The 15067-nt window shown below is 57.4% G+C and overlaps 2 protein-coding genes across 12 annotated transcripts in view; one reads left to right on the forward strand and one right to left on the reverse strand.

Moving 5' to 3' along the window:
* LOC146356234 (uncharacterized) overlaps positions 1-15067 on the reverse strand; it is a 943348-nt gene that overhangs the window by 174605 nt on the left and 753676 nt on the right. The gene's annotated exons all lie outside the window — the stretch shown is intronic.
* Positions 1-15067, forward strand: part of LOC146356240 (uncharacterized) — a 44190-nt gene that overhangs the window by 7133 nt on the left and 21990 nt on the right. The window contains exon 1 of one of the 11 annotated variants that reach the window (XM_084831814.1): positions 2229-2248. The exons of the other annotated variants lie outside the window; for them this stretch is intronic. The gene's annotated coding sequence lies outside the window, so the exon portion shown is untranslated. Of the gene's footprint in view, positions 1-2228; positions 2249-15067 lie in introns of those variants that run through there. 11 annotated transcript variants of the gene reach the window in all.

Raw genomic sequence — 15067 nt, forward strand, 5'->3', positions numbered from 1 at the left:
CTCCTCCCGGAATGGCAGCGGGCGAGGGGGTGTGTGTGTGTGTGTGTGTGTGTCTGGCCTTGGGGTGATGGAGGAGGAGAAAAAGTGTGGGACCAAGAATTTGTATTGGGAGGGGGGCTTGGAGGGAAAAGAGGAAAGAACCCCCCCACACACACACACTCCTCCCGGAATGGCAGTGGGCGAGGGTGTGTGTGTGTGTGTGTGTGTGTCTCTGGCCTTGGGGTGATGGAGGAGGAGAAAAAGTGTGGGACCAAGAATTTGTATTGGGAGGGGGGCTTGGAGGGAAAAAGAGGAAAGAACCCCCCCCCCCATGCACACGTTCCTCCCGGAATGGCAGCGGGCGAGGGTGTGTGTGTGTGTGTGTCTGGCCTTGGGGTGATGGAGGAGGAGAAGAAGTGTGGGACCAAGAATTTGTATTGGGAGGGGGGCTTGGAGGGAAAAAGAGGAAAGAACCTCCCCCCACGCACACACTCCTCCCGGAATGGCAGCGGGCGAGGGGGTGTGTGTGTGTGTGTGTGTGTGTCTGGCCTTGGGGTGATGGAGGAGGAGAAAAAGTGTGGGACCAAGAATTTGTATTGGGAGGGGGGCTTGGAGGGAAAAGAGGAAAGAACCCCCCCCACACACACACTCCTCCCGGAATGGCAGTGGGCGAGGGTGTGTGTGTGTGTGTGTGTGTGTGTGTCTGGCCTTGGGGTGATGGAGGAGGAGAAAAAGTGTGGGACCAAGAATTTGTATTGGGTGGGGGGCTTGGAGGGAAAAAGAGGAAAGAACCCCCCCCCCATGCACACGTTCCTCCCGGAATGGCAGCGGGCGAGGGTGTGTGTGTGTGTGTGTCTGGCCTTGGGGTGATGGAGGAGGAGAAGAAGTGTGGGACCAAGAATTTGTATTGGGAGGGGGGCTTGGAGGGAAAAAGAGGAAAGAACCCCCCCCCCCACGCACACACTCCTCCCGGAATGGCAGCGGGCGAGGGTGTGTGTGTGTGTGTGTCTGGCCTTGGGGTGATGGAGGAGGAGAAGAAGTGTGGGACCAAGAATTTGTATTGGGAGGGGGGCTTGGAGGGAAAAAGAGGAAAGAAACCCCCCCCCCCACGCACACACTCCTCCCGGAATGGCAGCGGGCGAGGGTGTGTGTGTGTGTGTGTGTCTGGCCTTGGGGTGATGGAGGAGGAGAAGAAGTGTGGGACCAAGAATTTGTATTGGGAGGGGGGCTTGGAGGGAAAAAGAGGAAAGAACCCCCCCACACACACACTCCTCCCGGAATGGCAGCGGGCAAGGGTGTGTGTGTGTGTGTGTGTCTGGCCTTGGGGTGATGGAGGAGGAGAAAAAGTGTGGGACCAAGAATTTGTATTGGGAGGGGGGCTTGGAGGGAAAAAGAGGAAAGACCCCCCCCCACGCACACACTCCTCCCGGAATGGCAGCGGGCGAGGGTGCGTGTGTGTGTGTGTGTGTGTGTGTGTGTGTGTGTCTGGCCTTGGGGTGATGGAGGAGGAGAAAAAGTGTGGGACCAAGAATTTGTATTGGGAGGGGGGCTTGGAGGGAAAAGAGGAAAGAACCCCCCCCACGCACACACTCCTCCCGGAATGGCAGCGGGCGAGGGTGCGTGCGTGTGTGTGTGTGTGTGTGTGTGTGTCTGGCCTTGGGGTGATGGAGGAGGAGAAAAAGTGTGGGACCAAGAATTTGTATTGGGAGGGGGGCTTGGGGGGAAAAAGAGGAAAGAACCCCCCCACACACACACACTCCTCCCGGAATGGCAGCGAGCGAGGGTGTGCGTGTCTGTGTGTGTGTGTGTGTGTGTCTGGCCTTGGGGTGATGGAGGAGGAGAAAAAGTGTGGGACCAAGAATTTGTATTGGGAGGGGGGCTTGGAGGGAAAAAGAGAAAAGAACCCCCCCCACACACACACTCCTCCCGGAATGGCAGCTGGCGAGGGTGTGTGTGTGCGTGTGTGTGTGTGTCTAGCCTTGGGGTGATGGAGGAGGAGAAAAAGTGTGGGAGCAAGAATTTGTATTGGGAGGGGGGCTTGGAGGGAAAAAGAGGAAAGAACCCCCCCCCCACGCACACACTCCTCCCGGAATGGCAGCGGGCGAGGGTGTGTGTGTGTGTGTGTGTGTGGCCTTGGGGTGATGGAGGAGGAGAAAAAGTGTGGGACCAAGAATTTGTATTGGGAGGGGGGCTTGGAGGGAAAAAGAGGAAAGAACCCCCCCCCCCGACACACACAAACACTCCTCCCGGAATGGCAGCGGGCGAGGGTGTGCGTGTGTGTGTTTGTGTGTCTCTGGCCTTGGGGTGATGGAGGAGGAGAAAAAGTGTGGGACCCAGAATTTGTATTGGGAGGGGGGCTTGGAGGGAAAAAGAGGAAAGAACCCCCCCCATGCACACATTCCTCCCGGAATGGCAGCGGGCGAGGGTGTGTGTGTGTGTGTGTGTGTGTGTGTGTGTCTGGCCTTGGGGTGATGGAGGAGGAGAAAAAGTGTGGGACCAAGAATTTGTATTGGGAGGGGGGCTTGGAGGGAAAAAGAAGAAAGAACCCCCCACACACACACACTACTCCCGGAATGGCAGCTGGCGAGGGTGTGTGTGTGTGTCTGGCCTTGGGGTGATGGAGGAGGAGAAAAAGTGTGGGAGCAAGAATTTGTATTGGGAGGGGGGCTTGGAGGGAAAAAGAGGAAAGAACCCCCCCCCCCACGCACACACTCCTCCCGGAATGGCAGCGGGCGAGGGTGTGTGTGTGTGTGTGTGTGTGTGGCCTTGGGGTGATGGAGGAGGAGAAAAAGTGTGGGACCCAGAATTTGTATTGGGAGGGGGGCTTGGAGGGAAAAAGAGGAAAGAACCCCCCCCCACGCACACACTCCTCCCGGGATGGCAGCGGGCGAGGGTGTGTGTGTGTGTGTGTGTGTGTGTGTGTGGCCTTGGGGTGATGGAGGAGGAGAAAAAGTGTGGGACCAAGAATTTGTATTGGGAGGGGGGCTTGGAGGGAAAAAGAGGAAAGAACCCCCCCCCCACACACACACTCCTCCCGGAATGGCAGCTGGCGAGGGTGCGTGTGTGTGTGTGTGTGTGTGTGTGTGTCTGGCCTTGGGGTGATGGAGGAGGAGAAAAAGTGTGGGAGCAAGAATTTGTATTGGGAGGGGGGCTTGGAGGGAAAAAGAGGAAAGAACCCCCCCCCCACGCACACACTCCTCCCGGAATGGCAGCGGGCGAGGGTATGTGTGTGTATGTGTGTGTTCCCTTGGGGTGATGGAGGAGGAGAAAAAGTGTGGGGGCAAGAATTTGTATTGGGAGGGGGGCTTGGAGGGAAAAAGAGGAAAGAACCCCCCCCCACGCACACACTCCTCCCGGAATGGCAGCGGGCGAGGGTGTGTGTGTGTGTGTGTGTCTGGTCTTGGGGTGATGGAGGAGGAGAAAAAGTGTGGGACCAAGAATTTGTATTGGGAGGGGGGCTTGGAGGGAAAAAGAGGAAAGAACCCCCCCCATACACACACACACTCCTCCCGGAATGGCAGCGGGCGAGGGAGTGCGTGTGTGTGTGTGTGTGTGTCTCTGGCCTTGGGGTGATGGAGGAGGAGAAAAAGTGTGGGACCCAGAATTTGTATTGGGAGGGGGGCTTGGAGGGAAAAAGAGGAAAGAACCCCCCCCCCCCATGCACACATTCCTCCCGGAATGGCAGCGGGCGAGGGTGTGTGTGTGAGTGTGTGTGTCTGGCCTTGGGGTGATGGAGGAGGAGAAAAAGTGTGGGACCAAGAATTTGTATTGGGAGGGGGGCTTGGAGGGAAAAAGAGGAAAGAACCCCCCCCCACGCACACACTCCTCCCGGAATGGCAGCTGGCGAGGGTGTGTGTGTGTGTGTGTGTGTGTGTGTGTCTGGCCTTGGGGTGCTGGAGGAGGAGAAAAAGTGTGGGACCAAGAATTTGTATTGGGAGGGGGGCTTGGAGGGAAAAAGAGGAAAGAAACCCCCCCCCCCCACGCACACACTCCTCCCGGAATGGCAGCGGGCGAGGGTGTGTGTGTGTGTGTGTGTGTGTGTCTGGCCTTGGGGTGATGGAGGAGGAGAAGAAGTGTGGGACCAAGAATTTGTATTGGGAGGGGGGCTTGGAGGGAAAAAGAGGAAAGAACCCCCCCACACACACACTCCTCCCGGAATGGCAGCGGGCGAGGGGGTGTGTGTGTGTGTGTGTCTGGCCTTGGGGTGATGGAGGAGGAGAAAAAGTGTGGGACCAAGAATTTGTATTGGGAGGGGGGCTTGGAGGGAAAAAGAGGAAAGACCCCCCCCCCACGCACACACTCCTCCCGGAATGGCAGCGGGCGAGGGTGCGTGTGTGTGTGTGTGTGTGTGTGTGTGTGTGTCTGGCCTTGGGGTGATGGAGGAGGAGAAAAAGTGTGGGACCAAGAATTTGTATTGGGAGGGGGGCTTGGAGGGAAAAGAGGAAAGAACCCCCCCCACGCACACACTCCTCCCGGAATGGCAGCGGGCGAGGGTGCGTGTGTGTGTGTGTGTGTGTGTGTGTCTGGCCTTGGGGTGATGGAGGAGGAGAAAAAGTGTGGGACCAAGAATTTGTATTGGGAGGGGGGCTTGGAGGGAAAAAGAGGAAAGAAACCCCCCCCCATGCACACATTCCTCCCGGAATGGCAGCGGGCAAGGGTGTGTGTGTGTGTGTGTGTCTGGCCTTGGGGTGATGGAGGAGGAGAAGAAGTGTGGGACCAAGAATTTGTATTTGGAGGGGGGCTTGGAGGGAAAATGAGGAAAGAACCCCCCCACACACACACACTCCTCCCGGAATGGCAGCGGGCAAGGGTGTGTGTGTGTGTGTGTGTGTGTCTGGCCTTGGGGTGATGGAGGAGGAGAAGAAGTGTGGGACCAAGAATTTGTATTGGGAGGGGGGCTTGGAGGGAAAAAGAGGAAAGAACCCCCCCCCCCACGCACACCCTCCTCCCGGAATGGCAGCGGGCGAGGTGGTGTGTGTGTGTGTGTGTGTGGCCTTGGGGTGATGGAGGAGGAGAAGAAGTGTGGGACCAAGAATTTGTATTGGGAGGGGGTCTTGGAGGGAAAAAGAGGAAAGAACCCCCCCACACACACACACTCCTCCCGGAATGGCAGCGGGCAAGGGTGTGTGTGTGTGTGTGTGTCTGGCCTTGGGGTGATGGAGGAGGAGAAGAAGTGTGGGACCAAGAATTTGTATTGGGAGGGGGGCTTGGAGGGAAAAAGAGGAAAGAACCCCCCCACACACACACACTCCTCCAGGAATGGCAGCGGGCGAGGGTGTGTGTGTGTGTGTGTGTCTGGCCTTGGGGTGATGGAGGAGGAGAAGAAGTGTGGGACCAAGAATTTGTATTGGGAGGGAAAAAGAGGAAAGAACCCCCCCCCACACACACACTCCTCCCGGAATGGCAGCGGGCGAGGGTGTGTGTGTGTGTGTGTGTGTGTGTGTGTCTGGCCTTGGGGTGATGGAGGAGGAGAAGAAGTGTGGGACCCAGAATTTGTATTGGGAGGGGGGCTTGGAGGGAAAAAGAGGAAAGAACCCCCCCCCCACGCACACACTCCTCCCGGAATGGCAGCGGGCGAGGGGGTGTGTGTGTGTGTGTGTCTGGCCTTGGGGTGATGGAGGAGGAGAAGAAGTGTGGGACCAAGAATTTGTATTGGGAGGGGGGCTTGGAGGGAAAAAGAGGAAAGAACCCCCCCACACACACACACTCCTCCCGGAATGGCAGCGGGCAAGGGTGTGTGTGTGTGTGTGTGTGTGTCTGGCCTTGGGGTGATGGAGGAGGAGAAGAAGTGTGGGACCAAGAATTTGTATTGGGAGGGGGGCTTGGAGGGAAAAAGAGGAAAGAACCCCCCCCCCATGCTCACACTCCTCCCGGAATGGCAGCGGGCGAGGGTGTGTGTGTGTGTGTGTGTCTGGCCTTGGGGTGATGGAGGAGGAGAAGAAGTGTGGGACCAAGAATTTGTATTGGGAGGGGGGCTTGGAGGGAAAAAGAGGAAAGAACTCCCCCACACACACACACTCCTCCCGGAATGGCAGCGGGCAAGGGTGTGTGTGTGTGTGTGTGTGTGTGTCTGGCCTTGGGGTGATGGAGGAGGAGAAAAAGTGTGGGACCAAGAATTTGTATTGGGAGGGGGGCTTGGAGGGAAAAGAGGAAAGAACCCCCCCCACACACACACACTCCTCCCGGAATGGCAGTGGGCGAAGGTGTGTGTGTGTGTGTGTGTGTGTGTGTGTGTGTGTGTCTGGCCTTGGGGTGATGGAGGAGGAGAAAAAGTGTGGGACCAAGAATTTGTATTGGGAGGGGGGCTTGGAGGGAAAAAGAGGAAAGAACCCCCCCCCCCACGCACACACTCCTCCCGGAATGGCAGCGGGCGAGGGTGTGTGTGTGTGTGTGTGTGTGTCTGGCCTTGGGGTGATGGAGGAGGAGAAAAAGTGTGGGACCAAGAATTTGTATTGGGAGGGGGGCTTGGAGGGAAAAAGAGGAAAGAACCCCCCCCCATGCACACGTTCCTCCCGGAATGGCAGCGGGCGAGGGTGTGTGTGTGTGTGTGTCTGGCCTTGGGGTGATGGAGGAGGAGAAGAAGTGTGGGACCAAGAATTTGTATTGGGAGGGGGGCTTGGAGGGAAAAAGAGGAAAGAACCCCCCCCCCACGCACACACTCCTCCCGGAATGGCAGCGGGCGAGGGTGTGTGTGTGTGTGTGTCTGGCCTTGGGGTGATGGAGGAGGAGAAAAAGTGTGAGACCAAGAATTTGTATTGGGAGGGGGGCTTGGAGGGAAAAAGAGGAAAGAACCCCCCCCCCCCACGCACACACTCCTCCCGGAATGGCAGCGGGCGAGGGTGTGTGTGTGTGTGTGTGTCTGGCCTTGGGGTGATGGAGGAGGAGAAGAAGTGTGGGACCAAGAATTTGTATTGGGAGGGGGGCTTGGAGGGAAAAAGAGGAAAGAACCCCCCCACACACACACTCCTTCCGGAATGGCAGCGGGCGAGGGTGTGTGTGTGTGTGTGTGTCTGGCCTTGGGGTGATGGAGGAGGAGAAAAAGTGTGGGACCAAGAATTTGTATTGGGAGGGGGGCTTGGAGGGAAAAAGAGGAAAGACCCCCCCCCACGCACACACTCCTCCCGGAATGGCAGCGGGCGAGGGTGCGTGTGTGTGTGTGTGTGTGTGTGTGTGTGTGTCTGGCCTTGGGGTGATGGAGGAGGAGAAAAAGTGTGGGACCAAGAATTTGTATTGGGAGGGGGGCTTGGAGGGAAAAGAGGAAAGAACCCCCCCCACGCACACACTCCTCCCGGAATGGCAGCGGGCGAGGGTGCGTGTGTGTGTGTGTGTGTGTCTGGCCTTGGGGTGATGGAGGAGGAGAAAAAGTGTGGGACCAAGAATTTGTATTGGGAGGGGGGCTTGGGGGGAAAAAGAGGAAAGAACCCCCCCCACACACACACTCCTCCCGGAATGGCAGCGAGCGAGGGTGTGCGTTTGTGTGTGTGTGTGTGTGTGTGTCTGGCCTTGGGGTGATGGAGGAGGAGAAAAAGTGTGGGACCAAGAATTTGTATTGGGAGGGGGGCTTGGAGGGAAAAAGAGGAAAGAACCCCCCCCCACGCACACACTCCTCCCGGAATGGCAGCGGGCGAGGGTGTGTGTGTGTGTGTGTGTGTGTGGCCTTGGGGTGATGGAGGAGGAGAAAAAGTGTGGGACCAAGAATTTGTATTGGGAGGGGGGCTTGGAGGGAAAAAGAGGAAAGAACCCCCCCCACACACACACACACTCCTCCCGGAATGGCAGCGGGCGAGGGTGTGCGTGTGTGTGTTTGTGTGTCTCTGGCCTTGGGGTGATGGAGGAGGAGAAAAAGTGTGGGACCCAGAATTTGTATTGGGAGGGGGGCTTGGAGGGAAAAAGAGGAAAGAACCCCCCCCCACGCACACATTCCTCCCGGAATGGCAGCGGGCGAGGGTGTGTGTGTGTGTGTGTGTCTGGCCTTGGGGTGATGGAGGAGGAGAAAAAGTGTGGGACCAAGAATTTGTATTGGGAGGGGGGCTTGGAGGGAAAAAGAAGAAAGAACCCCCCCCACACACACACTCCTCCCGGAATGGCAGCGTGTGTGTGTGTGTGTGTGTGTGTCTGGCCTTGGGGTGATGGAGGAGGAGAAAAAGTGTGGGACCAAGAATTTGTATTGGGAGGGGGGCTTGGGGGGAAAAAGAGGAAAGAACCCCCCCACACACACACACTCCTCCCGGAATGGCAGCGAGCGAGGGTGTGCGTGTCTGTGTGTGTGTGTGTGTGTGTCTGGCCTTGGGGTGATGGAGGAGGAGAAAAAGTGTGGGACCAAGAATTTGTATTGGGAGGGGGGCTTGGAGGGAAAAAGAGGAAAGAACCCCCCCCACACACACACTCCTCCCGGAATGGCAGCTGGCGAGGGTGTGTGTGTGCGTGTGTGTGTGTGTCTAGCCTTGGGGTGATGGAGGAGGAGAAAAAGTGTGGGAGCAAGAATTTGTATTGGGAGGGGGGCTTGGAGGGAAAAAGAGGAAAGAACCCCCCCCCACGCACACACTCCTCCCGGAATGGCAGCAGGCGAGGGTGTTTGTGTGTGTGTGTGTGTGTGGCCTTGGGGTGATGGAGGAGGAGAAAAAGTGTGGGACCAAGAATTTGTATTGGGAGGGGGGCTTGGAGGGAAAAAGAGGAAAGAACCCCCCCCCATGCACACATTCCTCCCGGAATGGCAGCGGGCGAGGGTGTGTGTGTGTGTGTGTGTCTGGCCTTGGGGTGATGGAGGAGGAGAAAAAGTGTGGGACCAAGAATTTGTATTGGGAGGGGGGCTTGGAGGGAAAAAGAAGAAAGAACCCCCCCCACACACACACTCCTCCCGGAATGGCAGCTGGCGAGGGTGTGTGTGTGTGTCTGGCCTTGGGGTGATGGAGGAGGAGAAAAAGTGTGGGAGCAAGAATTTGTATTGGGAGGGGGGCTTGGAGGGAAAAGAGGAAACAAACCCCCCCCCCCATGCACACACTCCTCCCGGAATGGCAGCGGGCGAGGGTGTGTGTGTGTGTGTGTGTGTGTGGCCTTGGGGTGATGGAGGAGGAGAAAAAGTGTGGGACCAAGAATTTGTATTGGGAGGGGGGCTTGGAGGGAAAAAGAGGAAAGAACCCCCCCCCACGCACACACTCCTCCCGGAATGGCAGCGGGCGAGGGTGTGTGTGTGTGTGTGTGTGTGGCCTTGGGGTGATGGAGGAGGAGAAAAAGTGTGGGACCAAGAATTTGTATTGGGAGGGGGGCTTGGAGGGAAAAAGAGGAAAGAACCCCCCCCCCACACACTCCTCCCGGAATGGCAGCTGGCGAGGGTGCGTGTGTGTGTGTGTGTGTGTGTGTGTCTGGCCTTGGGGTGATGGAGGAGGAGAAAAAGTGTGGGAGCAAGAATTTGTATTGGGAGGGGGGCTTGGAGGGAAAAAGAGGAAAGAACCCCCCCCCCACGCACACACTCCTCCCGGAATGGCAGCGGGCGAGGGTGTGTGTGTGTATGTGTGTGTGTGGCCTTGGGGTGATGGAGGAGGAGAAAAAGTGTGGGACCAAGAATTTGTATTGGGAGGGGGGCTTGGAGGGAAAAAGAGGAAAGAACCCCCCCCCCACGCACACACTCCTCCCGGAATGGCAGCGGGCGAGGGTGTGTGTGTGTGTGTGTGTGTGTGTGTCTGGTCTTGGGGTGATGGAGGAGGAGAAAAAGTGTGGGACCAAGAATTTGTATTGGGAGGGGGGCTTGGAGGGAAAAAGAGGAAAGAACCCCCCCCATACACACACACACTCCTCCCGGAATGGCAGCGGGCGAGGGAGTGCGTGTGTGTGTGTGTGTGTGTCTCTGGCCTTGGGGTGATGGAGGAGGAGAAAAAGTGTGGGACCCAGAATTTGTATTGGGAGGGGGGCTTGGAGGGAAAAAGAGGAAAGAACCCCCCCCCCATGCACACATTCCTCCCGGAATGGCAGCGGGCGAGGGTGTGTGTGTGTGTGTGTGTGTCTGGCCTTGGGGTGATGGAGGAGGAGAAAAAGTGTGGGACCAAGAATTTGTATTGGGAGGGGGGCTTGGAGGGAAAAAGAGGAAAGAACCCCCCCCCCACGCACACACTCCTCCCGGAATGGCAGCTGGCGAGGGTGTGTGTGTGTGTGTGTGTGTGTCTGGCCTTGGGGTGATGGAGGAGGAGAAAAAGTGTGGGACCAAGAATTTGTATTGGGAGGGGGGCTTGGAGGGAAAAAGAGGAAAGAACCCCCCCCCCCATGCACACATTCCTCCCGGAATGGCAGTGGGCGAGGGTGTGTGTGTGTGTGTGTGTGTGTGTGTCTGGCCTTGGGGTGATGGAGGAGGAGAAAAAGTGTGGGACCCAGAATTTGTATTGGGAGGGGGGCTTGGAGTGAAAAAGAGGAAAGAACCCCCCCCACGCACACACTCCTCCCGGAATGGCAGCGGGCGAGGGTGTGTGTGTGTGTGTGTGTGTGTGTGTCTGGCCTTGGGGTGATGGAGGAGGAGAAAAAGTGTGGGAGCAAGAATTTGTATTGGGAGGGGGGCTTGGAGGGAAAAAGAGGAAAGAACCCCCCCCACGCACACACTCCTCCCGAAATGGCAGCGGGCGAGGGTGTGTGTGTGTGTGTGTGTCTGGCCTTGGGGTGATGGAGGAGGAGAAAAAGTGTGGGACCAAGAATTTGTATTGGGAGGGGGGCTTGGAGGGAAAAAGAGGAAACAACCCCCCCCACACACACACTCCTTCCGGAATGGCAGCGGGCGAGGGTGTGTGTGTGTGTGTGTGTCTGGCCTTGGGGTGATGGAGGAGGAGGAGAAGTGTGGGACCAAGAATTTGTATTGGGAGGGGGGCTTGGAGGGAAAAAGAGGAAAGAACCCCCCCACACACACACTCCTCCCGGAATGGCAGCGGGCGAGGGTGCGTGTGTTTGTGTGTGTGTGTGTGTGTGTGTCTGGCCTTGGGGTGATGGAGGAGGAGAAAAAGTGTGGGAGCAAGAATTTGTATTGGGAGGGGGGCTTGGAGGGAAAAGAGGAAAGAACCCCCCCCACGCACACACTCCTCCCGGAATGGCAGCGGGCGAGGGTGTGTGTGTGTGTGTGTGTGTGTGTCTCTGGCCTTGGGGTGATGGAGGAGGAGAAAAAGTGTGGGACCAAGAATTTGTATTGGGAGGGGGGCTTGGAGTGAAAAAGAGGAAAGAACCCACCCCCCATGCACAAACTCATCCCGTGTGTGTGTGTGTGTGTGTGTGTGTGTGTGTGTCTCTGGCCTTGGGGTGATGGAGGAGGAGAAAAAGTGTGGGACCCAGAATTTGTATTGGGAGGGGGGCTTGGAGGGAAAAAGAGGAAAGAACCCCCCCACACACACACTCATCCCGGAATGGCAGCGGGCAAGGGTGTGTGTGTGTGTGTGTGTCTGGCCTTGGGGTGATGGAGGAGGAGAAAAAGTGTGGGACCAAGAATTTGTATTGGGAGGGGGGCTTGGGGGGAAAAAGAGGAAAGAACCCCCCCCCCATGCACACATTACCCCCGGAATGGCAGCGGGCGAGGGTGTGTGTGTGTGTGTGTGTGTCTGGCCTTGCGGTGATGGAGGAGGAGAAAAAGTGTGGGACCAAGAATTTGTATTGGGAGGGGGGCTTGGAGGGAAAAAGAGGAAAGAACCCCCCCCCACGCACACACTCCTCCCGGAATGGCAGCGGGCGAGGGTGTGTGTGTGTGTGTGTGTGTGTGTGTGTCTGGCCTTGGGGTGATGGAGGAGGAGAAAAAGTGTGGGACCAAGAATTTGTATTGGGAGGGGGGCTTGGAGGGAAAAAGAGGAAAGAACCCCCCCACGCGCACACTCCTCCCGGAATGGCAGCGGGCGAGGGTGTGTGTGTGTGTGTCTCTGGCCTTGGGGTGATGGAGGAGGAGGAGAAGTGTGGGACCAAGAATTTGTATTGGGAGGGGGGCTTGGAGGGAAAAAGAACCCCCCCACACACACACTCCTCCCGGAATGGCAGCGGGCGAGGGTGTGTGTGTGGGGGGTGTCTGGCCTTGGGGTGATGGAGGAGGAGAAAAAGTGTGGGAGCAAGAATTTGTATTGGGAGGGGGGCTTGGAGGGAAAAAGAACCCCCCCACACACACACTCCTCCCGGAATGGCAGCGGGCGAGGGTGTGTGTGTGGGGGGTGTCTGGCCTTGGGGTGATGGAGGAGGAGAAAAAGTGTGGGAGCAAGAATTTGTATTGGGAGGGGGGCTTGGAGGGAAAAAGAGGAAAGATCCCCCCGCACACACACACTCCTCCCGGAATGGCAGCAGGCGAGGGGGTGTGTGTGTTTGTGTGTCTGGCGTTGGGGTGATGGAGGAGGAGAAAAAGTGTGGGAGCAAGAATTTGTATTGGGAGGGGGGCTTGGAGGGAAAAAGAGGAAAGAACCCCCCCCCCACGCACACACTCCTCCCGGAATGGCAGCAGGCGAGGGGGTGTGTGTGTTTGTGTGTCTGGCCTTGGGGTGATGGAGGAGGAGAAAAAGTGTGGGAGCAAGAATTTGTATTGGGAGGGGGGCTTGGGGGGAAAAAGAGGAAAGAACCCCCCCACACACACACACTCCTCCCGGAATGGCAGCGAGCGAGGGTGTGCGTGTCTGTGTGTGTGTGTGTGTGTGTCTGGCCTTGGGGTGATGGAGGAGGAGAAAAAGTGTGGGACCAAGAATTTGTATTGGGAGGGGGGCTTGGAGGGAAAAAGAGGAAAGAACCCCCCCCACACACACACTCCTCCCGGAATGGCAGCTGGCGAGGGTGTGTGTGTGCGTGTGTGTGTGTGTCTAGCCTTGGGGTGATGGAGGAGGAGAAAAAGTGTGGGAGCAAGAATTTGTATTGGGAGGGGGGCTTGGAGGGAAAAAGAGGAAAGAACCCCCCCCCACGCACACACTCCTCCCGGAATGGCAGCGGGCGAGGGTGTGTGTGTGTGTGTGTGTGTGGCCTTGGGGTGATGGAGGAGGAGAAAAAGTGTGGGACCAAGAATTTGTATTGGGAGGGGGGCTTGGAGGGAAAAAGAGGAAAGAACCCCCCCCACACACACACACACTCCTCCCGGAATGGCAGCGGGCGAGGGTGTGTGTGTGTGTGTGTGTGTGTGTCTGGCCTTGGGGTGATGGAGGAGGAGAAAAAGTGTGGGACCAAGAATTTGTATTGGGAGGGGGGCTTGGAGGGAAAAGAGGAAAGAACCCCCCCCACGCACACACTCCTCCCGGAATGGCAGCGGGCGAGGGTGCGTGTGTGTGTGTGTGTGTGTCTGGCCTTGGGGTGATGGAGGATGAGAAAAAGTGTGGGACCAAGAATTTGTATTGGGAGGGGGGCTTGGAGGGAAAAAGAGGAAAGAACCCCCCCCCCACGCACACACTCCTCCCGGAATGGCAGCTGGCGAGGGTGTGTGTGTGTGTGTGTGTGTGTCTGGCCTTGGGGTGATGGAGGAGGAGAAAAAGTGTGGGACCAAGAATTTGTATTGGGAGGGGGGCTTGGAGGGAAAAAGAGGAAAGAACCCCCCCCCCCATGCACACATTCCTCCCGGAATGGCAGTGGGCGAGGGTGTGTGTGTGTGTGTGTGTGTGTGTGTGTCTGGCCTTGGGGTGATGGAGGAGGAGAAAAAGTGTGGGACCCAGAATTTGTATTGGGAGGGGGGCTTGGAGTGAAAAAGAGGAAAGAACCCCCCCCACGCACACACTCCTCCCGGAATGGCAGCGGGCGAGGGTGTGTGTGTGTGTGTGTGTGTGTGTGTCTGGCCTTGGGGTGATGGAGGAGGAGAAAAAGTGTGGGAGCAAGAATTTGTATTGGGAGGGGGGCTTGGAGGGAAAAAGAGGAAAGAACCCCCCCCACGCACACACTCCTCCCGAAATGGCAGCGGGCGAGGGTGTGTGTGTGTGTGTGTGTCTGGCCTTGGGGTGATGGAGGAGGAGAAAAAGTGTGGGACCAAGAATTTGTATTGGGAGGGGGGCTTGGAGGGAAAAAGAGGAAACAACCCCCCCCACACACACACTCCTTCCGGAATGGCAGCGGGCGAGGGTGTGTGTGTGTGTGTGTGTCTGGCCTTGGGGTGATGGAGGAGGAGGAGAAGTGTGGGACCAAGAATTTGTATTGGGAGGGGGGCTTGGAGGGAAAAAGAGGAAAGAACCCCCCCACACACACACTCCTCCCGGAATGGCAGCGGGCGAGGGTGCGTGTGTTTGTGTGTGTGTGTGTGTGTGTGTCTGGCCTTGGGGTGATGGAGGAGGAGAAAAAGTGTGGGAGCAAGAATTTGTATTGGGAGGGGGGCTTGGAGGGAAAAGAGGAAAGAACCCCCCCCACGCACACACTCCTCCCGGAATGGCAGCGGGCGAGGGTGTGTGTGTGTGTGTGTGTGTGTGTCTCTGGCCTTGGGGTGATGGAGGAGGAGAAAAAGTGTGGGACCAAGAATTTGTATTGGGAGGGGGGCTTGGAGTGAAAAAGAGGAAAGAACCCACCCCCCATGCACAAACTCATCCCGTGTGTGTGTGTGTGTGTGTGTGTGTGTGTGTGTCTGGCCTTGGGGTGATGGAGGAGGAGAAAAAGTGTGGGACCCAGAATTTGTATTGGGAGGGGGGCTTGGAGGGAAAAAGAGGAAAGAACCCCCCCACACACACACTCATCCCGGAATGGCAGCGGGCAAGGGTGTGTGTGTGTGTGTGTGTCTGGCCTTGGGGTGATGGAGGAGGAGAAAAAGTGTGGGACCAAGAATTTGTATTGGGAGGGGGGCTTGGGGGGAAAAAGAGGAAAGAACCCCCCCCCCATGCACACATTACCCCCGGAATGGCAGCGGGCGAGGGTGTGTGTGTGTGTGTGTGTGTCTGGCCTTGCGGTGATGGAGGAGGAGAAAAAGTGTGGGACCAAGAATTTGTATTGGGAGGGGGGCTTGGAGGGAAAAAGAGGAAAGAACCCCCCCCCACGCACACACTCCTCCCGGAATGGCAGCGGGCGAGGGTGTGTGTGTGTGTGTGTGTGTGTGTGTGTCTGGCCTTGGGGTGATGGAGGAGGAGAAAAAGTGTGGGACCAAGAATTTGTATTGGGAGGGGGGCTTGGAGGGAAAAAGAGGAAAGAACCCCCC

This window comes from Heloderma suspectum, chromosome 2 (assembly GCF_057233095.1).
Source record: "Heloderma suspectum isolate Gila_16-S chromosome 2, 16-S_ref, whole genome shotgun sequence".
NCBI classification, from domain to species: domain Eukaryota; kingdom Metazoa; phylum Chordata; class Lepidosauria; order Squamata; family Helodermatidae; genus Heloderma; species Heloderma suspectum.